The 26662-nt window shown below is 40.6% G+C and overlaps 1 protein-coding gene across 3 annotated transcripts in view; it reads left to right on the top strand.

Moving 5' to 3' along the window:
* Positions 1–9461: 9461 nt before the first annotated feature.
* Positions 9462–26662, top strand: part of acsl1a (acyl-CoA synthetase long chain family member 1a) — a 54587-nt gene continuing 37386 nt past the window's right edge. For 2 of the 3 annotated variants that reach the window (XM_035789029.2, XM_052464373.1), the window contains exon 1: positions 21277–21298. The gene's annotated coding sequence lies outside the window, so the exon portion shown is untranslated. Of the gene's footprint in view, positions 9598–21276; positions 21299–26662 lie in introns of those variants that run through there. The other variant, XM_035789028.2, reaches the window with a different exon arrangement.

Below are 26662 nucleotides of genomic sequence, written 5' to 3'. Positions count from 1 at the left end.
CAATTATCTTTAAGGTCCTTCAGTTGAGCAATGATTTCCAAACACAGATACAACCACAAGGACCAGGGGAGGTGTTCCAATGTGTCACAAAGAAGGGTACCTATTGGTAAATGGGTAAAAAAAAAAAAAAAAGGAAAAAATATATATTAAATATCCCTTTAACCATGGTAAAGTTAATCAATACACCGAGTCACTACTAAGATACAGGCGTCCTTCCTAACTCAGTTGCCGGAGAAGAAGGTAACCGCTCAGGGATTCCCTTCCTCTCCGGCAAACAGTTGCAGAGTTTAATAGCTGTGATAGAAGAAAACTGAGGATGCCTCAACAACATAGTAGTTTCTCCACAATACTAACCTAATTGAAAGAGTAAAAAGGATTAAGTCTGTACATAATACAAATATTCCAAAACATGCATCCTGTTTGCAACAAGGCACTAATACTTCACAAAATGTGGTAAAGCAATCATTTTTTTCCTGAATACAGTGTTATGTTTTGGGCAAATCCAATGCAACACATTACTGATTACCACGCTCCATATTCTCAAGCATATTTTTCATAAATGTAATCGTTATGGACTGAAGAAATGGAATGGCTTCAAGCACAGGCAAAATCCTAGAGGAAAACCTGGTTCGGTCTGCTTTCCAGCAGACACTGGGAGATGAATTCACCTTTCCGCAGGACAATAACCTAAAACACAAGGCCAAATGCACACTGAAGTTGCTTACTAAGAACAGTGAATATTCCTAAGCAGCAGAGTTACAGTTTTGACTTAAATCTGATTGAAAAGTTATGGCAAGACCTGAAAATGGTTGTCTAGCAATGATCAACAACCAATTTGACAGAGCTTGAAGAATTTTGAAAAGAATAATGGGCAAATGTTGCACAATTCAGTTGTGAATAGTGCTTAGAGATTTACCCAGAAAGACTCACACCTGTAACAGCTGCCCAAGGTGATTCTAACATGTATTGACTCAGGGCGTGGAATACTTATCTAATGAAGATTAGTGTTTTATTTTTCATAAATGTTTAAGGCACTGTATCATAATCCCCCTGCATAATGTTATTATTGAATATTCCAGCAAGTACCATCACATAAAATCAGAATCAACCAATGGTTCTCCCTAAGTACAATTTAACATACTCATCAAACGAATGTATTAAACCATGCAATTTTTATTTTTATTTTCTTTCATTACAATAATATTCTACTCATATAGGTTAAAAACTCAATTCTAAGAACTGCGTAGGCATATGAGGTAGTCAATGTTTTTAACATATTTCTGAAATTATTAGTTGTAGGTATAAGAATGATTCTTACAAAAACAAAAAAAAATCCAGTCCTTATGGTAATGAAGTGTCAACCACTGGACGCTGCGTTGTCATGCGCTGCGCTGTGACCCGCAATGACCTATCGTGAGTCCCAGACACCAATCCTTTAGCTTCTCGCGCCACCCTGAGTCTGATCTGCCTCAGTTCACACGCTCACCATTGTATGTGAAAATCAAATAAATAAGGAATACAAACAGAAATAATACATGGTGAAAATAACGATGGTTGAATGTAAATCATCAATGTTATATATATATATCATATTGCCGTTTTTTTTCAATCACTTTGGCAAATTTTTTTAGATGTATGTGGTACTATATTTAAAAAAACTAAGTACAAAACTCTAAACTGATAACAATTGTAATGCCCTATCTTTTGATTGCGCATTCTTTGCGTTTTTCACAGTTTTTTCCCTGAGCCATTCATGCAAAATCAAGTTATTCTGTGAAATACCATGAGAACATTTTGTTTAGTCACCAATTCATCAGATAATGAATGATAGGCTGACCATTTAGTCATTTTAACTAGGCTACAATTTACAGTTTTTTTCAATGGCTTTGGTGCTATTTTCAGAAGTATGCCTATGTGGGGAATTTTCAAAACTCCAAACTGGTAACCCTTGTAAAGCCTTGTATTAAAAATATGTTATTGTGTATTCATATTGTTTGGAGACATCTTTCACCACACAACCTTTGATCCAAAATATAAGTTTACTGTGGAATACCATGAGAACATTGAGTTAATCACCAAAACACAACATAATGATATCTTCTCAATTGAGTCCTTTCAACAACCATTTAATCCAATAGCGAAAAATGCGTTTTTAAAAATTGCCCTTTGAATATAATATGCTACAGTACTGTAAATGACAGTACATTACACTGTTTTCACATTACACATTGCACTACCCATAAACATTTCCTGAAAATCAAATTTCCATCATTTCTATGCCATGTGTTGACCAAAGGTGTGATCACTGAAGACATCATTCACAATCAGTGATGCAACAAAATAAATGTGTTGCTCAAATATAATGACAACATAGGTGTACTGTAATCAAATTAAACAAATTAAAGCCTGACAAGCCTCTTTTGAGGATTAGCAACACCGGAGGGTTTGTTTTATTTTTAGGGCAGCCATATTCTACAGGCAGACCGCGGTCCAGATCCGAACCCAGAATGGGGTCAATGCGGACTGCGTGTTTCCCGACTTTAACAATAGTTTTTATTTTTTAGGAACTCAGTCAGGCTTTCAATTTAATGCATTTTGGGGTTGCATGGGTGAGTCGCAAGGTGGGGCTTGGTAACTATAAACCGATAATTTACAATATCCATACCTTTGCCACCTAGGAAATTTGTGGCAAAGGTATCTTCTCAAATAGTCGTTGAGTACCCCTTGGTATAGGAGATGCAGTTGTTACATACAGTAGACTACATCTCTGATTTGTAAATATATATACATATTTTACTTACTGTGAAGTAAAATCCTAATTGTTATCATCATAATCAAAATGTGCTTATAGTTTTGAAACATAAGGGCACATCGACAGATTTTTCACATTGTCGCCTCCGGTATTCAAACCAGCAACTTTTCAATTACTGGCACAATGTTCTAACAACGAGGCTAATGCTGCCTGTAACCCTCCTTGGGTTGTGCCGTGGCGGAGACCTTTGGGGGCTATACTCGGCATTGTCTCAGGATGGTAAGTTGGTGGTTGAAGATATCCCTCTAGTGGTGTGGGGGTTTTGCTTGGCAAAGTGGGTGGGGTTATATCCTGCCTGTTTGGCCCTGTCCGGGGGTATTGTCGGACGGGACCACAGTGTCTCCCGACCCCTCCTGTCTCAACTGTCTTATCCGGTGTCCTGTGTGAATTTAAGTATGTTCTCTCTAATTCTCTCTCTTTCTCTCTTTCTCTCTTTCTTTCTTTCTTTCTCTCTTTCTTACTTTCTTTCTTTCTCTCTCTCTCTGAGGACCTGAGCCCTAGCACCATGCCTCAGGACTACCTGGCCTGATGACTCCTTGCTGTCCCCAGTCCACCTGGCCATGCTGCTGCTCCAGTTTCAACTGTTCTGCCTGTGGCTATGGAACCCTGACCTGTTCACCAGATGTACTACCTGTCCCAGACCTGTTGTTTTCAACTCTCTAGAGACAGCAGGAGTGGTAGAGATACTCTGAATGATCGGCTATGAAAAGCCAGCTAACATTTACTCCTGAGGTGCTGACCTGTTGCACATTCGACAACCACTGTGATTATTATTATTTGACCCTGCTGATCATCTATGAACATTTTAACATCTTGGCCATGTTCTGTTATAATCTCATAGCCTGGTCCTCTCTAGGTTTCTTCCTAGGTTCTGTCCTTTCTATGGAGTTTTTCCTAGCCACCGTGATTCTACACCTGCATTGCTTGCTGTTTGGGGTTTTAGGCTGGGTTTCTGTACAGCACTTTCTGACACCAGCTTATGTAAGAAGTGCTTTATAATTGATTTGATTGATTGTAATGGCAAGTTGTGAGCAAGTTGAGAAATGTGTGTCTTACAGTTTCATTATCCTTATACAGTACATACGTAAGACAAATCATCAGAAATAGGGGTATTGGCTACTGTGAAAACGTAGGACAGTTATGTATTCCACTTCTGCCGCATGCAACATTGTACTAAATCACCTTTTCCACATGACTTGTAAACTGATGCTGTATCCCCTGCTTGAAATGAATCAGCTCACAGTGTATCATTGGCATTTAGATAATGACTGGAATATATTATTAAATACAACCCAGGTATTACAGAAGTGCATGGTACATACACAACACTATAATTCATAATGGTAGCAACAACACTCTAAAAAATGTGGTGTTCTACAAGGGTTCTTCTAAGATCATTAAAGTTTGAGAAACCTTAGGGTTCTTGGCACTGAAAATCACCCCCAAAGGGTTCTTCAAGAACCCCATAGGAGGTGGGGTTCATTGAGAAACCTCCTTAGTTTTTATTTATTTTCTTTTTTGCAGGAACCCAACTGCCCAACTGAAACATTTGGATTTGAATACGAAAGGAGAGCAGGCCCAGACACTTAACTGAAAAATGTAAAGATCTCAATTTAAGGTAAGGTTTGTCCCTTATATGATCTAAAGTGATATTGTTTTATGATGATACCATCTTTTCATATTTGTGCAAATCTTTGTAAAACAAAAAATTGACAAATTTCAATGGATATCAATCAATAGAGGTAAGAATATGTATACTATAAAAATATGTTGAAGGTTAGCTGTATTGGGTAGAGGTGACTGAACTGCTCACTTTTGTGTCTGTAGGTATATAGAGGAGGCATACAAAGGTATGTCAATTGGTATTGGTATGTACCATCCTTCTCCCTTACCTCTTCAATTAAAATTCCATAGGCCTCTACATTACGGACAAGGTATGTGCACGAAAACCATTATCAAAACAGTTTTTTTCATTCACTACAAAAACCAAGGTATCGTGTGCATGTTCTGTCGTGTGCATTTAAAAAAAATTAAACACCTGTACTATTTTTTGCGATTCACAGACTTCACCCTCCCTACACCTCTGATGAATGTATGTCACGACTGTCGTATGAATAATTGGACCAGCGTTTCACATTTGATTGATAGTGACATTTCCTAAACAACAACGCTATAACGATCGCGACCTACATAGGCATATGTAGGTCATACAAAACAATATCCCACATCGCAGGTGGGAAAAAGGACACACTAAGTATGATCCCCAATTAGAGGTAACGATCATCAGCTGCCTCCAATTGGGAACCATACACACACACACACACCAACATAGAAATATAATACCTAGAAACCCCCCTCGTCACGCCCTGACCTAAAACACTCAGGGCGTGACAATTACAACAGGAAACTGGTTCGATCACCATACAATGCAAACTCACTCATTCTGGCTATGGATATGGAGAACATCAACACATTAACATGTCACTAAAATCATTATTAACACTGACAACTAAGATATTGTGTTACTGCTATGCATATTAATAATAATAATAATAATAGTAATAATAATAATAATAATAATAATAATAATAATAATAATAATAATAATAATAATAATAATAGTAATAATAGGGCAGGGGGGGATAGTTCAAAAACAAACCACAAAAGGTTCTTCAAAATGTTTTTCGAGGATCCATTTAAAGGGTTCTTTGAATAACATATAGGGGTTCCCCCACAGTTTCAATTTGAAGAACCCCCAAAGGATACTCCAGGAACCTTTTCATTTTAGAGTGTAGAGTGAATCTTTCCACTTTGTCCTATTGGAGCACACTGGTGGATGGAGAATAATGATGTAGTACTTACAGCCACATCCATATACTCATGTCAAATTGATATGAGGTCAACATGTAGAAATGTACAGTGTTCACCAGTTAGCAAACTATACGTTAACTAAGCACTATATCATTTGAGTTCAGTAGTTATCCATTTTTAGCAGTTTGATTAGGTGATAATAATGTTGTTAAAAAATGACAAGAAAATAATATTAAAAGTAAAGTGAATATTGCATTTTGAGAAAAGCAGATACTTTGATTGAATATGTAGACTTTCCAAATTGAAAGAGTGATTTTCTGCAATGAACAAGTGACTTTGTAAATGTATTTGTTTTACTCAGTCAAAATGTGCTTATCGTTTTGAAACATAAGCCATTTTGAGAATCTACTTAGATTTTTTTGCTTAGAGTTAAAATGTACAACATACTTGCACCAAAGTGATTGTAAAAACTGTAACGCTACCTATAATTGAAGTGCTGATAATTTTTTATCCGAAAAAAAAAATGCCTATTTTGCAGCCTACAGATGTCAGATCTTGATAGGACCCATTTTGTCGCAGGAGGAAAACAGTCCTGCTGCAGGGGGATTTGAATGAATATTAAATATTTAGAATCGCCAAAAGGGGGCAATTAGAAGTGAAGTTTGCACTACCGTACCTAGGGGTCCATGGTTTAAAACAATTCTAGCATTCACATGTTTATGAATGTTATGCATTTTATTGCAATACCGAATAAAGTAATATGTAGTCAGCCATTCAAATAAATACTCTTCAAATTGACAATGAAATAATGACTAAATTATCCTCTTTAGTTTAAGCTTTAGATTAGAACCTTTTGTCTTTGACATTTCATTGAATAAACATAACTGATAGTCTGACATCAATGATTTGCTGAGTCTCACTTTGATGGGTCCTACTCTAGAGTGCGCCATTGGTCTGGTCACATTAAATAATGAGCAAAACAAATCATGGGGTTCATCATTTGATCAAATAACAGTTTTCCATAATCAAACATTTATGGTTCGAAAGAAAGGCAAAGCTTTCCAATGATGTAAAATTAAAAGCCTGTAATTTAACATAAAAAAGTTGATTGATAAAACACTTTGTACTATTGATGATGTACCTGTATATGAATATGAAATATTGTTATTACAGTATGAACAGATTCCAGTTATGACCACAATAGGAAGCAAACATACATTGTAGACATTAAACTCGTCAGTCATCTGTGTGGCCATGCACGCCTCCAACTCAATCATCAAGTTTGCAGGCGACACTACAGTGGTAGGCTTGATTACCAACAACGATGAGACTGCCTACAGGAAGGAGGTGGGGGCCCTCGGAGTGTGGTGTCAGGAAAATAACCTCATACTCACCGAAAACACACACAAACTTTTACAGATGCACAATCGAGAGCATCCTGTCAGGCTGTATCACCACCTGGTACGGCAACTGCTCCGCCCACAACCGTAAGGCTCTCCAGAGGGTAGTGAGGTCTGCACAACGCATCACCGGGGGAAAACTATCTGCCCTCCAGGACACCTACACCACCTGATGTCACAGAAAGGCCAAAAAAATCATGACGGACAACAACCACCCAAGCCACTGCCTGTTCACCCCGCTATCACCCAGAAGATGAGGTCAGTACAGGTGCATCAAAGCTGGGACCGAGAGACTGAAAAACAGCTTCTATCTCAAGGTCATTACTAACATTGAGTGACTGCTGCCAACATACTGACTCAGATCTCTAGCCACTTTAATCATTAAAAATTGGATGTAAATGTATCCCTAGTCACTTTAAACAATGCCACTTTATATAATGTATACATACCCTACATTACTCATCTCATATGTATATACTGTACTCTATACCATCTACTGCATCTTGCCTATGCCACACGGCCATCGCTCATCAATATATTTATATGTACATATTCTTATTCATCCCTTTACACTTGTGTGGTAGTTGTTAAGGTAGTTGTTGTGAAATTGTTAGATTACTCGTTAGATATTACTGTACAGTCGGAACTAGAAGCACAAACATTTCGCTACACTCGCAATAACATCTGCTAACCATGTGTATGTGACCAATTTGATTTGATTTGATTTGATTTGATGGCAGACCTTGGTGTTGGATGAGTTGAGTTGACACCCATTCAACTCTAAGTGCATTGAGCACCTCGTGGAAAAGCACTATAGAAATCCAATCCATTATGTTCATAATTATTGTTTGTCATCAGCTTAAAGAGGTAGAACATGTAGACCTAATGTCAGGGATGGCCCCCACATCAGCCCATTTTTCCCCCTTGTAACATGAACCTGAACTGCTCTATGGAAAGTCCATTCAACCTACTGTTTTTCCCAAGTGGGAAAAAGTGAGAGATGGGATGTAGTGGTGGGTTGCTTTATGACTTTGCGGTTGTGGCTGCAGATGGGGCTCTGCACAGAACTATTGGCCAGATTTACCCAAGTTTGCACTAGATGCCATATTGGCACCTGTTTCTTTCAGTAAAGGATAAAACACCAAAAACTGTCTTCATCTACACTATTACTACACATCTACACACATACACGTATTCTTTCTCAAAACTTTTATTTGCTATTTATGTACTGTCCTTTACGTTCAGTCCTCTGCAGCTGGTAGTTGGTAGAGCATGGCTTTTGCAACACCAGGATAGTGGTTTAATTCCTGGGTTCTCCCTAACGTAAAAATTGTATGCACGCTTTACTGTAAGACTGCTAAAAGGCATATATTATTATTATTATTATTATTATTATATTATTTCATAAAACAGGTGGACATGAAACATCCTTTTCTCAGACAAACAGTGTTGTACACAGATTGTACACACATTTTTTTAATGTACGTATTTGGACAATAGTATGTTTTTTGACTTTACATTCATTCCCCATCATTGGGATCAGCCACTGGCTTGGCTGAGGCACCTGCTCGGGATGTTGTTGACCAATCCTAGGGAATGTCACCAGCTCCCTCAGATTTCTCTGTGCTCTTTTGTTGAATGCTTGCTTCCATGAGTCGACACACCACAATTGCTCTATTGAATTGGAGATCTGGACACTGATGGCCGGTCAAGAACAAGAACAAGTTTGTGTTCCTTTTTGCCATTTATCAAATGGGATTGAATGTGTTTGATGATGTATATGTTGGTTTGTCAATATGTGATCAAACTTTCAATTCTTTTCAGGGAGCTTTTTTGGCACAATAGAAGCACAGGTTTAGGGCACAAGGCTAAAGGGATTTTTTAAAAAGGATTTTAAAGTGACATTAAAGCATAAATTCATCCTGTAAATGTTAGTTGTCACCATCAGATCACAGAATACAGTGCGTGAGTAACTTGACTGTTGACTGACAATCTTAATATTAGTTGGTTGGATGAAGTTAAGTTAGGCTAGACAGCATAAGCAAATGAGCAGTTGGCTCCATACAATGTCCTTTACATACTGTAGGCTATATTGTCCTTTAGCCTGGTGGAATATCATTGTTTGTCCGTATGAGAAAAAGGGTAGGCCTAATTAATGGATGTCTGATAATGTGGCAAAACTGTGTTGTCAAAAACAACAAAAAATGTAATAAAATCGTAGGCTGAATTGTTCTGATAAAGATTGTATTGAAATTGAATTTGGAACTAAATTGAACTTGTCTGAACAAACTTGCATCCGAAGCATATTTAAAAAACAAATACAAGTTGTTTGAGCAAATTTGAATAATGTGACGTAAATAAAGTGTGATGGAATGTGCAAAAAGATGGACGCGGACGTAGCGTTCAATAAATATTGTCCAATGAAAACACGCCTTTGAAAGTTGTATGGGGAAAATATTAGACAGCATCACTGATTGGCCAAGCAGCTGCTTTACAAGTGAGATCCACTGTTGAGCGCTTACATCCTCTTTAAAGATTGTGAATGGTTCACGCCTAGGAGGCTGCCTGACACAGGTTTGTTGGATGTTTAACTTTATGCTTTGCCTGTTCAATTATATTATTCCAAGTTTGTACTCAATAACTATGTGAAAATAAGAAATGCATCGTGTGTTTGTTTGCGCAATAACTGGGTCATTAAAAAAACAACAGTCGCTCAGTTTTCAAAAGGCGTAACGTTAGATGTCTGATGGTGGATTAATTCGTTTTAAATGTAGATAATATCCATCATATTGTCAATACAGATTACGTGCACATCGCTGGCTGGATAGACTACGCATTTTAAGACGTAGGCCTATACAAAAACAATATTTATATTTTACAGGCGTTCCCTATTTCGTAGCATGCTCGGTGAATCAACACGGAGTCATAAAAATAGCTATCTGCTGTATAACTTTTTCTTCCTCTGAACTATATATCAACTTCTTGCGACCGCAAACTAAAGACGACATTTTCAAGGCAGTCTAGTGGAAGAGATTGAGTAAAAAGGTCGCATGAGTTGTGAACTGAAAGGAGATATTACGTTTGTGAGACACTCAACTTTGTTTAGAAACGTTTTATCGTGATGCGCGCTCTTAGAACTTGTGAAAGGAGCCCGAATGACGCCATTGTTAGTTAATTCGCTAATATTGTAATAGAAGTTTAGAAGGAGACAATGTATCCATTGTCAAACTCGTGTTGTGGCATCCCCGCCTTGTCATTTGCTTCGACAGTTTGCTGAGTTACTATAAGTGAATCTCGAAAAATATTCATAGGTCAATTGATTTACTTTTAAAAACCATTTATTTAAACGAGCAACATAAAATACAATATTTCCACTAGTAAAGCAAAAGCGATAGGCTACTCCGATGCATAGAGAAAACAATTGAAATACTTTTGATTTTGAAATTAACAGTAACTTTCTTTATCATGTTTCATTTTAAAGGGAAATTGGGATACCCATTTAAGTGATCGTGCAAGGTTCTGTTGAAATTGCAATGTAGCTATTTATTTTCAAAGAGGAGCTCAAAGCCTATTAATGCTGCATTAGCCTACTCAGGGTTTCAGTCTTAGTGACCTTTTCAGTTAAGGTTTATTTTTTCTTTCTCTAAACAGTTAATTCCTAAGCATTATTAAGCTTAGTACAGGTGGCAAGATTTAGACCTGTTGGTGTTACTAAGTCCTCAATGTTCTTTGCTCAGAAATCTGTAATGCACACTTTCTTAACCCTGCCCTGCCCAGGCCAGTCCAGGGTGGCTTCAAGTTCACAGCAATTTCAAAGGCATACACTTGCTACCAATGGTTGTAGCCTACTTATTAGGCCCAAGTTCAAATATTGACAGGTGCCATTGAAACTTGTTTTGGTAGAACACCTGAACATTTGACGTCATAAGCTAGGTATCCCAATACCTGGTTCGTTGTGGTACAGCAGACAACCACATTAGAGGAATTGTGTGGAATGTTGCCTGGAGTCTGTTTTTGACATTGATTCACTGTTGTGAGTGCGCTGCTTTTAACCGGCTCTCCTGTTGACAATATTCTTGAGATGCAACCCCCTTTTTTTTCTCCACTGGATTGGTCTGCCATGTGGTTATCTGGCGTAGCATTGTTCATATACTACAAAGGGGAAAGTATTTTGTCAGTATTACAGTACTGCTGTTCCTTTTCTTTAGGTGAAAGGTGAAAGTCTCCTATTGAGAGTTGACTACAACCCCCAGGGACAGTGTGTTCCTGAAAATCTGGAGTAGTCCGCATAATTAAAAAAAAAAAAATGTTGGCAGTAGTAGCATGCATTCATGCCTCTTTGAATTCAGATATGAAGTGATGTGTTGACTGACAACCATGTGGTAACTTCTACAGAAGATCTTCTCACGCCTTTTACGATATATTACAAAGGGATTCTGCTACGATGTCTGGTTCGTATTTGTATGTTACAGATGTTGTATCTCTCCAAATGTGCCACAAAATAGACCCGGAAACATATACACTGTTCAAAAAAAGAAAGGGAACACTTAAACACAATGTAACTCTAAGTCAATCACACTTCTGTGAAATCAAACTGTCCACTTAGGAAGCAAAACTGATTGACAATAAATTTCACATGCTGTTGTGCAAATGGAATAGACAACAGGTGGAAATGATAGGCAATTAGCAAGACACTCCCAATAGTGGTTCTGCAGGTGGGGACCACAGACCACTTCTCAGTTCCTATGCTTCCTGGCTGATGTTTTGGTCACTTGAATGCTGGCGGTGCTTTCACTCTAGTGGTAGCATGACGGAGTCTACAACCCACATAAGTGGCTCAGGTAGTGCAGCTCATCCAGGATGGCACATCAATGTGAGATGTGGCAAGAAGGTTTGCTGTGTCTGTCGGCGTAGTGTCCAGAACATGGAGGCGCTACCAGGAGACAGGCCAGTACATCAGGAGATGTGGAGGAGGCTGTAGGAGGGCAACAACCCAGCAGCAGGACCGCTACCTCCGCCTTTGTGCAAGGAGGAGCACTGCCAGAGCCCTGCAAAATAACCTCCAGTAGGCCACAAATGTACATGTCTGCTCAAACAGTCAGAAACAGACTCCATGAGGGTCCGACGTCCACAGGTGGGGGTTGTGCTTACAGCCCAACACCGTGCAGGATGTTTGGCATTTGCCAGAGAACACCCAAGATTGGCAAATTCGCCACTGGTGCCCTGTGCTCTTCACAGATGAAAGCAGGTTCACACTGAGCACATGTGACAGTCTGGAGACGCCATGGAAAACGTTCTGCTGCCTGCAACATCCTCCAGCATGACCGGTTTGGCGGTGGGTCAGTCATGGTGTGGAGTGGCATTTCTTTGGTGGGGCCCCACAGCCCTCCATGTGCTCGCCAGAGGTAGCCTGACTGCCATTAGGTACCGAGATGAGATCCTCAGACCCCTTGTGAGACCATATGCTGGTGCGGTTGGCCCTGGGTTCCTCCTAATGCAAGACAATGCTAGACCTCATGTGGCTGGAGTGTGTCAGCAGTCCCTGCAAGAGGAAGGCATTGATGCTATGGACTGGCCCGGCACGCCTGTTCCCCAGACCTGAATACAATTGAGCACATCTGGGACATCATGTCTTGCTCCATCCACCAACAGACTGTCCAGGAGTTGTAGGGAGGTCATACAGGCACGTGGAGGCCATACACACTACTGAGCCTCATTTGAACTAGTTTTAAGGACATTACATCAAAGTTGGATCAGCCTGTAGTGTGGTTTTCCATTTTGATTTTGAGTGTGACTCCAAATCCAGACCTCCATTGGGTTGATAAATTTGATTTCCATTGATACATTTGTCATTTTGTTGTCAGCACATTCAACTATGTAAAGAAAAAACTATTTAATAAGAAAATTTCATTTATTCAGATCTAGGATGTGTTCTTTTAGTGTTCCCTTTATTTTTTTAAGCAGTGTGTTTTTTTTTTTAAATGACTGTATGCCTGAAGTAGGTGATGGACCACAATGTGTCTATTTTTTATTTTATTAATCAAAGGTGGAAATCCTCAGGAAGTTTAGGCCTAGTTGCTTGAATCTAACTGCATTTAGCTGTCTAAAGTTAGGCATGACATACTTTAAATCTTCAATTGCTACATCCCTTTGTGGACTTAAATTGAGATGGATAAACTCAGCAAAAAATAAATGTCCTCATTGTCAACTGTTTATTTTCAGAAAAGTTAACAAGTGTAAATATTTGTATGATCATAACAAGATTCAACAACTGAGACACAAACTGACAAACTGTTCCACAGATGTGTGACAAACATAAATGGAGTAATGTGTCCCTGAACAAAGAGGGGGGGGTCAAAATCAAAAGTAACAGTCAGTATCTGGTGTGGCCACCAGCTGCATTAAGTACTGCAGTGCATCTCCTACTCATGGGCTGCACCATATTTGCTAGTTCTTGCTGTGAGATGTTAGCCCACTCTTCCACCAAGGCACCTGCAAGTTCCTGGACATTTCTGTGGGGGAATGGCCCTAGCACTCACCCTCGGTTCCAACAGGTCCCAGATGTGCTAAATGGGATTGAGACCGGGCTCTTCGCTGGCCATTGCAGAACACTGACATTCCTGTCTTGCAGAAAATCACGCACAGAACGAGCAGAAAAGTTGGTGGCATTGTCATGCTGGAGGGTCCTGTCAGGATGAGCCTGCAGGAAGGGTACCACATGAGGGAGGAGGATGTCTTCCCTGTAATGCACAGCGTTGAGATTGCCTGTAATGACGACAAGCTCAGTCCGATGATGCTGTGACACACCGCCCCAGACCATGATGGACCCTCCACCTCCAAATCGATCCCGCTCCAGAGTACAGTCCTCGGTGTAATGCTCATTCCTTCGACGATAAACATGAATCCGACCATCACCCCTGGTGAGACAAAACCGCAACTCGTCAGTGAAGAGCACTTTTTGCCAGTCCTGTCCTTCGAGGACAATCAGCTGTCCGTCCTGTCTCCCTGTAGCGCAGTCTTAGGCATTTCACAGTACAGACATGGCAATTTATTGCCCTAGCCACATCTGCAGTCTTCATGCCCCCTTGCAGCATGTTTAATGCATGTTCCCGCAGATGAGCAGGGACTCTGGGCATCTCTCTAGTTTTTTTTTCAGTCGGTAGGAAGACCTCTTTAGTGTCCTAAGTTTTCATCACTGTGACCTTCATCGCCTACCGTCTGTAAGTAGTTAGTGTCTTAAAGACCGTTCCCACAGGTACATGTTCATTAATTGTTTATGGTTCATTGAACATGCATGGGAAACAGTATTTAAACCCTTTACACCTTTACATTGGAGATCTGTGAAGTTATTTGGATTTTTACGAATTATTTGAAAGACAGGGTCCCGAAAAGGGACGTTTCTTTTTATTATCACGTTTCTATTCTTATCACTTGTGAATGATGCCCAGCTATGTGCAGTAAGGCAACTTTTTCAAATCCTAGGCACACACATGTAGCCTAGCCCATAGGCCTATATGTTTTGGTAAGGTTGGTATCTAACTAAACAGGCCAAATGTAGCCTATAGTCCTAGGTTCCCTGGAACACCGTTGGAGAACACAGCCTAGTGAAACAGCTTCTTATAAACCCGGTCTTTGCACAAACGCATGTGAAAACTGAGCCATTACAATGACAACTGAAAGATACCAAAAAGCCTGGCTTTTTTTGCATGGCTTATTTCTTTGCATCGGGAAAAATATGGCCTTTCTTTATAAAAATAAATTTCATGCAATTCTACTACACTTTATATGACTGGAGACACTAGCAGAATCTTTTTTTTAAATGACAAATTACAGGGTAGCCTACTCTGCTGAAACTGACAAATGCCTCAATAAAAACTACATTGTCCATATAATATGCCTACAAGAAAGGGAGAGACAAAATATATGTCCATCTAAATTGGAGGAGGAAATAATAAAAAAAGTAAGTACCACTGACGCAACAATGATGATAAATGGTGAATGTGCGCACTCACCTGGGATATTGCCGATGCTCCCCGCTGGTGCCAATAAGATGGGCTATACTGTTCGCTCAGTTAAATTGAGAATTTTGATAACTAAAAGACAGATGAGTTGTCTCATTATCTTCTCTTTACAGCATTTACTTTCCAAACCATGTTTTCCTGAAATTTGTATTTTGAAATATTGCCGTATGCCTGGCTTGGCGCCTCCTACTTTTCAGACGGTCGCAATTTAACTATAACCTTCCCCAATTATGTCTGCTGCATTTCCTTCCGACTATGCAATACGATTTATAATCAAATGATTTTCTGTGGCCAAATCATGCTTTACTAGCCTGTTTTGTATAGACAATAGTAGGCTATATAATTTTAATTCAATTTACTTTAGGAAAAGCTTCCCCTAGCCTTATGGATGCACTGCCTCTGCTTGCATATTAATAACAACCTCATTCGCTATTTGAGTACAGGCTATGGATTACTTTTTTTTTTATATCTTTTTTTTGTAGGCCATTCTAAATAAATGGTTCCATCCATAGGCTCTATGTAAAGACGAGATTAAATTAAGGGGTGAGAATTATCAAGTGCTTGTCAAATTGTGAATGAGAGACTGAAGTGTGTGCAGCCTGCGCAAGAAGCAGAACTCATGATTTTCCTTCTTCAAATCATCCTTAGTTGCATCATGCAGTCTTTAGAAAGTATTACAAATCTAAAAGTATAGCCTAATGCTTGTATCACAACTGAAGTGTCATAAATAACTCTAAATGAAGCATATAGGAGGACCTGTTTCTTTGTTAATTGCTCAACACAGAATAGCCTCATGTGAGCACTCGTTTGAAAATCGTTTGGAGAAAATATCAGTTTTATTCAGCTATGTTTATTTGTATTCCACATACTGTAAAATATTGCCACATAATTCTAAGCAAACCATGTCTGCTAAATTAACTAGTGTAGCCCACAGCCATATGGAATAGCCAGATCAGGGCCTAACATAAGGTAAACTCAGAATATTTTGTTCTTCTGAAATGGGCTACATTTTCTTTAGACCTGTCTAAAATAAATAATGGATTTATTGTGATGTAGGCTATATTAAATGGATATTAGACTTTTTAAAATATAGATGTTCCTACGGTCTGCATCAATGGTTTGAAGGCTCTGTGGAAGCTAGGAGATGCTGAACGTGTTTGTTAATTCAAATGGTCAGTTACTTTGAGACCGACAGTTTCGTGACCCTCTTTCCATTAACCAGCATCCTCACCCAAAGAGCACTGACTGACACCGGATGTCTGTGGACATTTTTTTTTTTAAGCTCCAGGTGTCATGTCATAGCTGACACCTCATTATTTCTGCAGACATTTATTTTTATTATTAATTCAGAGCAGATATTTAAGCGTTTATGGAAAATGGGGTCACCTAAAGGGGATTTTACTGAAATTCTTTACCAAACTTTGTACCTGCACACTACTTCCAGTAAATGTGTTTTTGTAAAAATGTCTGTAAATTGTTAAGTGGTCCTTGTGCATAGAGTTGTATGGTTCGTTACTCTTAAATCAAATTTTTTTTTTTTTTGCCATAGATTTTAAAGTTGCATTGCCTCTACCGTGGAATTGCCAATCAGTAACACGGGTCGTGTTAGCTCATAACCAACCATGCTTTTTTTTTCTTTTTTTTTTGGCGCGTTGTTCATAACTTGTTTTGTACATGGTGTTGCTGCTACTGTCTCTTATGACAGAAAAGAGCTTCTGGACATCAGAACTGCGATGGCTCACCTTAAACTGGACCAAGAGTTCTTCTTCAATGAGTCGGAGGTGAAGGATATAATACAGACACCAGGCCCAGATCCCCGTTATTCACTGAAGAAGGAAATGCAGATTTTGCGGAAAGAGATCGGGGTGCCTTGTGCGGATCAGGCGATGAGTGGCTCATCTGCCTTTGCCGTCCATCCTGCTAGCCTAACGTTCAATCGCCGGAAAATAAAATGGGACCAACTGAAAGCATGTTTATCCTACCAACGGGACATAAAAAACAGAAAAAACGGTAATATCTTAAGTTTCACAGGTGGCTGAACGATGATATTAAGAACATACAGCTGGCGGGTTATACACTCTTTCGACAGAACAGCAGCCTCTGGTAAGACACGGGTCGGGGGCTTATGCATTTATGTAAACAGCTGGTCCACAATCTAAGGAAGTCTTGAGGTTTTGCTCGCCTGAGGTAGAGTATCTCATAAGCTGTAGACCACAATTCTCTAAGTAGATAGTTTCATCTGTATTTTTCATAGCTGTCTACAAACCACCACAGACCAATGCTGGCACTAAAACCGCACTCTGAGCTGTATACCGCCATAAGAAAACAGGGAAACACTCATCCAGAGGCGGCGCTCCTAGTGTCCGGGGACTTTAATGCAGGGAAAACTTAAATCAGTTTTACCTCATTTCTATCAGCATGTTAAACATGCAACCAGAGGGCAAAAAAAATTCTAGACCACCTTTACTTTACTTTACTTCACACACAAACGCGCACCAAGCTCTCCCTCGACTCTTCTGATGGCATTGAGGAGTACACCACATCAGTCACTGGCTTTGTCAATAATTGCATCGATGACGTTGTACCCACAGTGATCGTGGGTACAACGCTCATCACTAAACTAAGGACCTCAGGACTAAACATCTCCCTCTGCAACTGGATACTGGACTTCCTGACAGGCTGGCCCCAGGTGGTAAGGGTAGGTAACAACACATCCGCCAAGCTGATCCTCAGCATGGGGGCCCCTCAGGGGGTGTGTGTTCAGTCCCCTCCTATACTCCCTGTTCACTCATGACTGCACAACTCCAACTCTATCATTATGTTTTCTGATGACAACAGTGGTAGGCCTGATCGCCAACAACGATGAGACGGCCTATAGGGAGGAATTCAGAGACCTGACCGTGTGGTGCAAGGGCAACAACCTCTCCCTCAACGTGATCAAGACAAAGGAGATGATTGTGGACTACAGGAAAAGGAGGACCGATTTATGCCCCCATTCTCATCGACGGGGCTGTTGTGGAGCAGAATAAGCGCTTCAAGTTCCTTGGCATCCACGTCACCAACAAACTAACATGGTCCAAGCACGCAACGACAGTCGTCAAGAGGACACGACAACCTATTTCCCCCTCAGGAGACAAAGATTTGGCATAGCTCCTCAGATCCTCAAAAGGTTCTACAGCTGCACCTCCGAGAGCATGGTTGCATCACTACCTGGTATGGCAACTGCTCGGCCTCCAATTGCAAGGCACTCCAGAGGGTAGTACATCACCGGGGCCAAGCTTCCTTGCCATCCAGGACCTCTGTACCAGGCTGTGTCAGAGGAAGGCCTTAAATTGTAAAAGAAACCAGCCACCCTAATCATAGACTGTTCTTTCTGCTACTGCACCGGAAGCGGTAACTGAGCGCCAGGTCCAAGAGGCTCCTAAATCGCTTCCTCCCCCAAGCCTTAAGACTCCTGAACAGCTAATCAAATGGCTATCCAGACTATGTGCATCCCCCCCACCTCTGGAATGCTGCTGCTACTCTGTTATTATCTATGCATAGTCTTAAAGTGACTATCTATATGTAGGGCTGGGCTATATGACTATGCATATGTGTGTGTGTGATGATGATTAAACGTCTATGGTATCCTATGTTGCTCTCGTTTATTTTGTCGCAAATCACACTTTACAGCAATATTTTTTTTATCAATTGGACGACTCTTTGCATTCTTCCACGTGCCCTGTGGAAGAATTTGCATCACAAACAAACATGGAGGAGAGTGAATGTGACAGATCACGGCGACACGGAACTTGTACCTAAAAGAAGGGCTACTTCGGTCCGATGGACGTGGTTTGTGAAGTCTGACACTGACCAGAAAACCGTCCTCTGCTAAATATTCCTCAGGCCGGTACTGACAACGGGCACAAACACCACTAACCTCTTACCACCTATGCAAGAATCATGTGAAACAGTACGGAGGGAGTCTACAGATGAGACCAACGACAGTACAGTCGAGCGCTCAACACAACCCCCCCGACTCTGATGTTGCAAGAGGCTTTTGCCCACGTCACACCATATGGCAAAGAATCACGAAGATGGAATGAGAACAGCTGCCGTTATAATTTACATCTGCAAAGACATGGCCCCAATTTACACGGTTGAGTAACGGGGGTTTTGTGAATTGGTGCTAACACTCGACCCAATGTACCAAATACAAATTGATATGCGACACATATTAATGCCAAAATACCACGCAAAACAGGCAGCCCCCCCCCCTAAAGTGTTTTTTATATATATGAATTAATTAATGGGCCAAAAAAGTATTTAGTCAGCCACCAATTGTGCAAGTTCTCCCACTTAAGATGAGAGAGGCCTGTAGTTTTCATCATAGGTACACTTCAACTATGACAGACAAAATGAGGGGGAAAAATCCAGAAAATCACATTGTAGGATTTTTCATGAATTTATTTTCATTCTGTTGGAAAATAAGTCATTGGGAAATAAAAGTTTCTCAATACTTTATATACCCTTTGTTGGCAATGACAGAGGTCAAATGTTTTCTGTAAGTCGTCAAGGTTTTCATACACTGTTGCTGGTATTTTGGCCCATTCCTCCATGCAGATCTCCTCTAGAGCAGTGATGTTTTGGGGCTGTTGCTGGGCAACACGGACTTTCAACTCCCTCCAAAGATTCTCTATGGGGTTGAGATCTGGAGACTGGCTTGGCCACTCCAGGACCTTGATTGAAATGGTTCTTACGAAGGCACTCCTTCGATGCCCAAGCGGTGTGTTTTGTATCATTGTCATGCTGAAAGACCCAGCCAAGTTTAAACTTCAATGCCCTTTCTTACGATACATGGCCCCACTCATTCTGTCTTTTACACGGATCAGTCGTCCTGGTCCCTTTGCAGAAAAACAGCCCCAACGCATGATGTTTCCACCCCCATGCTTCACAGTAGGTATGGTGTTCTTTGGATGCAACTCAGCATTCTTTGTCCTCCAAACACGACGTTGAGTTTTTACCAAAAATGTATATTTTGGTTTCATCTGACCATATGACATATGACATTCTCCCAATTTTCTTCTGGATCATCCAAATGCTCTCTAGCGAACTTCAGACGGGCCTGGACATGTACTGGCATAAGCAGGGGGACACGTCTGGCACTGCAGGATTTGAGTCCCTGGCGGCGTAGTGTTACTGATGGTAGGCTTTGTTTGGTCCCAGCTCTCTGCAGGTCATTCACTAGGTACCCCCGTGTGGTTCTGGGATTTTTGTTCACTGTTCTTGTGATCATTTTGACCCTACGGGGTGAGATCTTGCGTGGAGCCCCAGATCGAGGGAGATTATCAGTGGTCTTGTATGTCTTCCATTTCCTAATAATTGCTCCCACAGTTGATTTCTTCAAACCAAGCTGCTTACCTATTGCAGATTCAGTCTTCCCAGCCTGGTGCAGGTCTACAATTTTGTTTCTGGTGTCCTTTGACAGCTCTTTAGTCTTGGCCATTTTGGAGTTTGCAGTGTGACTGTTTTGAGGTTGTGGACAGGTGTCTTTTATACTGATAACAAGTTCAAAAAGGTGCCATTAATACAGGTAATGAGTGGAGGACAGAGGAGCCTCTTACAGGTCTGTGTTACAAGTTTGTTTGTAGGTGACCAAATACCATTTTTTTCCCCCACCATAATTTGCAAATAAATTCATTAAAATTCCTGTGATTTTTCTCATTTAGTCTGTCATAGTTGAAGTGTACCTATGATGAAAATTACAGGCCTCATATTTTTAAGTGGGAGAACTTGCACAATTGGTGGCTAAATACTTTTTTGCCCCTGTGTGTGTATACACAATGATATTTTTAGAGACAGATTTTTATATGCTTAATTTAAAATTCTAAATATGGTTCTAAATAAAAGGAGAGAATCAAATGAGTAAGTACATTTTTATATGTTGAGTATAATTCAAAAGGTAATTAGAAGTAGGCCTTTACATGTGGTCATTTTATATAAACTATTTATTAATTGATATTACAGAATGTGCAATATGTATCGTTATCGGGATATGAAATGACCTATATCGTGATGTGAGATTTTGGCCAGAATGCCCAGCCCTACCTGCACATATTACCTCGACACCGGTGCCCCCCGCACATTGACTCTGTACCGGTTCCCCCTGTATAAAGCCCCGCTATTGTTATTTACTGCTGCTCTTTAATAATTTGTTATTCTTTTGTCTTTTTTTTTTAGGTATTTTCTAGAACTGCCTTGTTGGGTAAGGGCATGTAAGTAAGCCTTTCACTGTAAGGTCTACTACACCTGTTGTATTCGGCTCATGTGACAAATAACATTTGATTTAATTAGTCTGTGTGCACCGCAGCAAATTGCTCTTGTTTACAAACTTGTGATTATCATGCGGAGGATTCTTGTCCTGTTAGCTTTGAAGTACAATGACCGCATTCATCCCAAACCATTCAAGGGAATCTAGAAATGGAGGCATGTGGTGTGGAAACTCTTGGTCCTCTCTCTCTCTCATTCGTCTCGAATGTTCGGCGTCTCTCACATGAGAATCTAGCATTTTCCACTTCAGATTGTGGAGTTCTCGCTCCCCTGTTCTTTCTTCCTCCCTCCCTTCTCACACCACTCTGTGGAACAGGGCCAAGGGTGCACTGCTTCTCCACCACGACCCGCCTGCTCTGCTCATCTTTGGCGGGGGTTACTAACGGCCAAAGCCCTCAGGCCACAGCAAGTCAGTGAGCCTTTATTTACACAACACTTCTACCAAGGCTCTGACCACGGCCTGGTCAAACAGGAAATCGGCACTCTGGCAGGGTCAGAGGTAATGGTAAGGTAATAGCGCGTAATAGCGCGTCATTGGCCATTCTGTTGAGTGGAAAGTTAGAGCTTACCTCTGTCTCTGTAAACGGCTAAATGAGCTAAAGCTGATGATTAAGGGTATTTAATGCTTTCCATTGATAGTTAGATGTTAAATGGATATTAGTCCAAATTGTTTTGTAGCATTTCGTTGTGAAGGCGTGGTGATTTTAAATTGTTTGCGACAAATCAATAGTCCCTAAAAAAGATGATGATGATGATGATAATGTATAGCCACAGTGGGATCGGAGTGCTGTAACGAACTGTTGATATTTTTATGTATGAATGTGCGTTATAACATTTGGGGTTTAGGCCTAATGGTTCTTCACCACTGGATGACAATATATCCTGTGACAGTCTTTTTGAGCTAAGGTATGAACCGAACCATGACTCATGGATTTAGGAAACCTTTGCACGCCTGCATTTTATTTGAATGTTAAGACCGCAGGTTTGGCGCTTTGTTTGATGCTACATGTTGAGAGATGCGTACAGAGCTATTCTCTTTTTGATCATGATTATGAATGGCTTTTTGACAAACGCACATGCAGTTTGAAATTAAACTAGGTGAAAATTGGGTCTGATTTTTATCAAGTATGACTTTGAAATTGTCCTCTACCATGTTTTTAGGATTCATAGCCCAGACTCAGATACTTAGGTGCAATCTGTAAATGTCATTTCCAAATGAAAGTGCTGACCCTGGTTTTATTTATAAATTGGAGTGATGGGTCTTGGCAAATAAAGGGATTCTACACTCTGCAGTGTGTTGGTGGGAGCCTCGTGGGACCAGGCTTTCCTAACCTGCCAAGTTTCCATATCCTGTTTGTGCTATATGGCTACAGTTAGGTGTGAGAATGACCATAGGAGTTGGCAAGACGGCACAAACAGATTTGGGACCGGGCTATGGCTAGTTTTGAAGCCATTTTAGCAGACTGTCTTTCGGTCCTGTTGACCGGGAGGCTGAAGTCACCGAGCCTGCAGTGCGGACAACCTTCCCTCACATTCACCCCTCCCCAATGTCCCATCTCTTTATGACCCTGTACAGTGTGTTCGTGACCCAGCACATTTGATTTCCTCTCTGGTCACCTGCTGTCCTCATGAATGCTTCTCTCCCCACCAAAGTCACTTTTGTGGGGATAGAGGGTGAAAGATGAGGCTGTGTCCGTGCAGGGCTAATTATAGAAGGATGGATCGCTTTGCAGTTACCTCTACCTTCCCACCCCCCTACACTCAGTCCACAACTAGCCACCTCAGTCACACTAGTCTGGATTGACCTCCCTGCTATCCTTGCAGTAAAATACATCTATTATGCTGCCCCCGACGCGTGTGTCTCGTACGTTAACTTTGTATGTATAGAATGACGATCGCCCTGCCCCTTTACTACAACATCATCCAGAGCTATTTGTAGCTAATGCTGTTGAATTATCAATGAGGCATCAGCGCTTAACAAATCACAACACGCATGCGCGCACACACAGCCTATTCAATAACTGAATAGTGCATGGCAGATTAGTTTTTTTTTTTTCTTCTGTATGCCAAAGGTTGTTGCACTAGGCTAGAGTATCCATACTGTGCTAATTCAGGAGAGAATAAATATGCTACATGGATGGTGCTGCTGATTTCCTCCAATTTATGGGAGTTTCACATCACTGAGACTGGAAGCCTGTTGGTTTTGGTCCTGAGAATTCAAGGTGGATTCAAGAGGGGCTTTTCAGGAGGGTGCGACGTTACAGAATTGCATCTTCCTGAATGTTCTATCTCAAAGTGAGCTCTATTTGAATTAGATGTATGTCAATTGCCAGGTTCAGAAAGTCCCACTTCACTGAATACACTACATCTAGAAGTAGAGTTGCTGGTATTGTGACAGTGTAAGCCCTCTGGTCATTTCTAACTGTAAACAATTGAAACTGAGCTAGCACGCTGCTTTCATACACCTATAGCAGTTTAAATCCCTAGTCTTCTAAAGAATTCCCTTAATTTTAGCTTTAGAGGATATGTTTCTGGACCAGGCCTTGGAGTGACAATGCCTAGATTATGATTTTTCAACGCCGATACCGATTTTATTGGAGGACCAAAAAAGCTGAATCCGATTAATCCACTTATTTACATTTTTATTTATTTATTTGTAATAATGACAATTACATTACTGAATGAACACTTAACTTAATACATCAATAAAATCAATTTAGCCTCAAATAAATAATGAAACATGTTACATTTGGTTTAAATAATGCAAAAACAGTGTCGGAGAAGAAGGTAAAAGTGCAATATGTGCCATGTAAGAAAGCTAATGTTTCAGTTCCTTGCTCAGAACAGGAGAACATATGAAAGCTGGTGGTTCCTTTTAACATGAGTCTTCAATGTTCCCAGGTAAGAAGTTTTAGGTTGTAATTATTATAGGACTCTTTCGCTCTATACCATTTTGTATTTCATTAACCTTTGACTATTGGATATTCTTATAGGCACTTTAGTATTGCCAGTAACAGTATAGCTTCCGTCCCTCTCCTCGATCCTCCCTGGCATCAAACAAGGAAAACATCGACAACAGCCACCCTCGAAGCAGCGTTACCCATGCAGAGCAAGGGGAACAACTCCAAGTCTCAGAGCGATTGTTTGAAACTCTATTAGCGCGCACCCCGCTAACTAGCTAGCCATTTCACATCAGTTACACCAACCAAATCTCGGGAGTTGATAGGCTTGAAGTCATAAACAGCGCAATGCTTGAAGAGCTGCTGTCAAAATGCACAAATGTGCTGTTTGAATGAATGCTTACGAGCCCGCAGGTGCCTACCACCGCTGTCACTGCTCTATCAAATCATAGACTTAAATATAATAACACACAGAAATACGGGTCTTAGGTCATTAATATGGTCAACACTATCATTTCGAAAACAAAACGTTTATTCTTTCAGTGAAATACGGAACCGTTCCGTATTATATCTATCGGGTGGCATCCCTAAGTCTAAACATTGCTGTTACATTGCACAACCTTCAATGTTATGTCATAAATATGTACAATTCTGGCAAATTAGTTCTCAGCGAGCCAAGCGGCCCAAACTGTTGCATATACCCTGACTCTGCGTGCAATGAATGAAAGAGAAGTGACACAATTTCACCTGGTTAATATTGCCTGCTAACCTTTCTTTTAGCTAATATGCAGGTTGAAAAATATATACTTCTGTGTATTGATTTTAGGAAAGGCATTGATGTTTATGGTTAGGTACACGTTGGAGCAACGACAGTCCTTTTTCGCGAATGCGCATCGATTATATGCAACGCAGGACATGCTAGATAAAGTAGGAATATCATCAACCATGTGTAGTTATCACTAGTGATTATGATTGTTTTTTTTATAAGATAAGTTTAATGCTAGCTAGCAACTTAACTTGGCTTCTTACTGCATTCGCGTAACTCCTCGTGGATTGCAATCTGTCGTTCTGCCCCTGAACAAGGCAGTTAACCAACTGTTCCTAGGCCGTCATTGAAAATAAGAATGTGTTTTTAACTGACTTGCCTCATTAAAGTTGTAAAAAATAAAAACTGCAGAATTGCCGTCCAAAAATGCCGATTTCCGATTATGAAAACTTGGACTCGGCCCTTATTTAATCGGCCGACCTCTAGTTTCAAATACATTAAACATAATTTCCGTGCCGGGTTTGAGTTTGTCTGGTTCGATAAACCAATAGAAAAGTCCCAAAACTGCAAAACTGCAAATCCTGCCCAATCTGGCACTCCAGGCAGACTCAAATGCTCGAAATTGTTAATATATTTGAACCCAGGTGTGGTACTTTTCTGTTGGTCTGTCTCAGGTGTAGGGTAGTTGACTTAATTCAGAATAAGCTCATTCATGGACCTAATCATGTACAATGGAGACTTTCCTTGAATTTCTTTGTTTGTGACTGGGTGTGAGATGGCAACACTTATTAAACTTATTGTTCAGTATTTTTATTCTCTTTTTTTATTAAGACATACTGTACATTTCCATCTCTTTGATGCGTTATACGCATTTTTTGCATTATGTACTGCATAATGCACCACACTGCATGCTTTAGGTGCTCATAGTTGCTTCATAGCTTTCCAAAGATTGGAAAGCTGCCTCGGTCATCCCCCTCTTCAAAGGGGGTGACACTCTAGACCCAAACTGCTACAGACCTGTCTTTCTAAGGTCTTTGGGAGCCAAGTTAAAAGATTACTGACCATTTTCGAATCCCACCATACCTTCTCCGCTATGCAAGCTGGTCATGGGTGCACCTCAGCCGCGCTCAAGTTCTAAACGACATCATAACTGCCATCGATAAGACATTACTGTGCAGCCGTATTCAGCGACCTGGCCAAGGCTTTCAACTCTGTCAATCACAACATTCTTATTGGCAGGCTCGACAGCCTTGGTTTCTCAAATGATTGCCTCGCCTGGTTTACCAACTACTTCTCTGAGAGTTCAGTGTGTCAAATCAGAGGGCCTGTTGTCCAGTCCTCTGACAGTCTCTATGGGTGTGCCACAGGGTTCAATTCTTGGGCCGACACTCTTTTCTGTATACATAAATGATGCTGCTATTGCTGCTGGTGATTCTCTGCTCCACCTCTACGCAGACGACACCATTCTGTATACTTCTGGCCCCTCTTTGGACACTGTGTTAACTAACCTCCAGATGAGCTTCAATACCATACAACTCTCCTTCCGTGGCCTCCAACTGCTCTTAAACACAAGCAAAACTAAATGCATGCTATTCAATCTGCCCACACCTGCTTGCCCGTCCAGCATCACTACTCTGGACGGC

Source organism: Oncorhynchus keta, chromosome 16 (assembly GCF_023373465.1).
Source record: "Oncorhynchus keta strain PuntledgeMale-10-30-2019 chromosome 16, Oket_V2, whole genome shotgun sequence".
NCBI lineage: Eukaryota > Metazoa > Chordata > Actinopteri > Salmoniformes > Salmonidae > Oncorhynchus > Oncorhynchus keta.
Note: the sequence above shows the minus strand (reverse complement) of the source record. Positions and strands in the feature narration are given on the sequence as shown.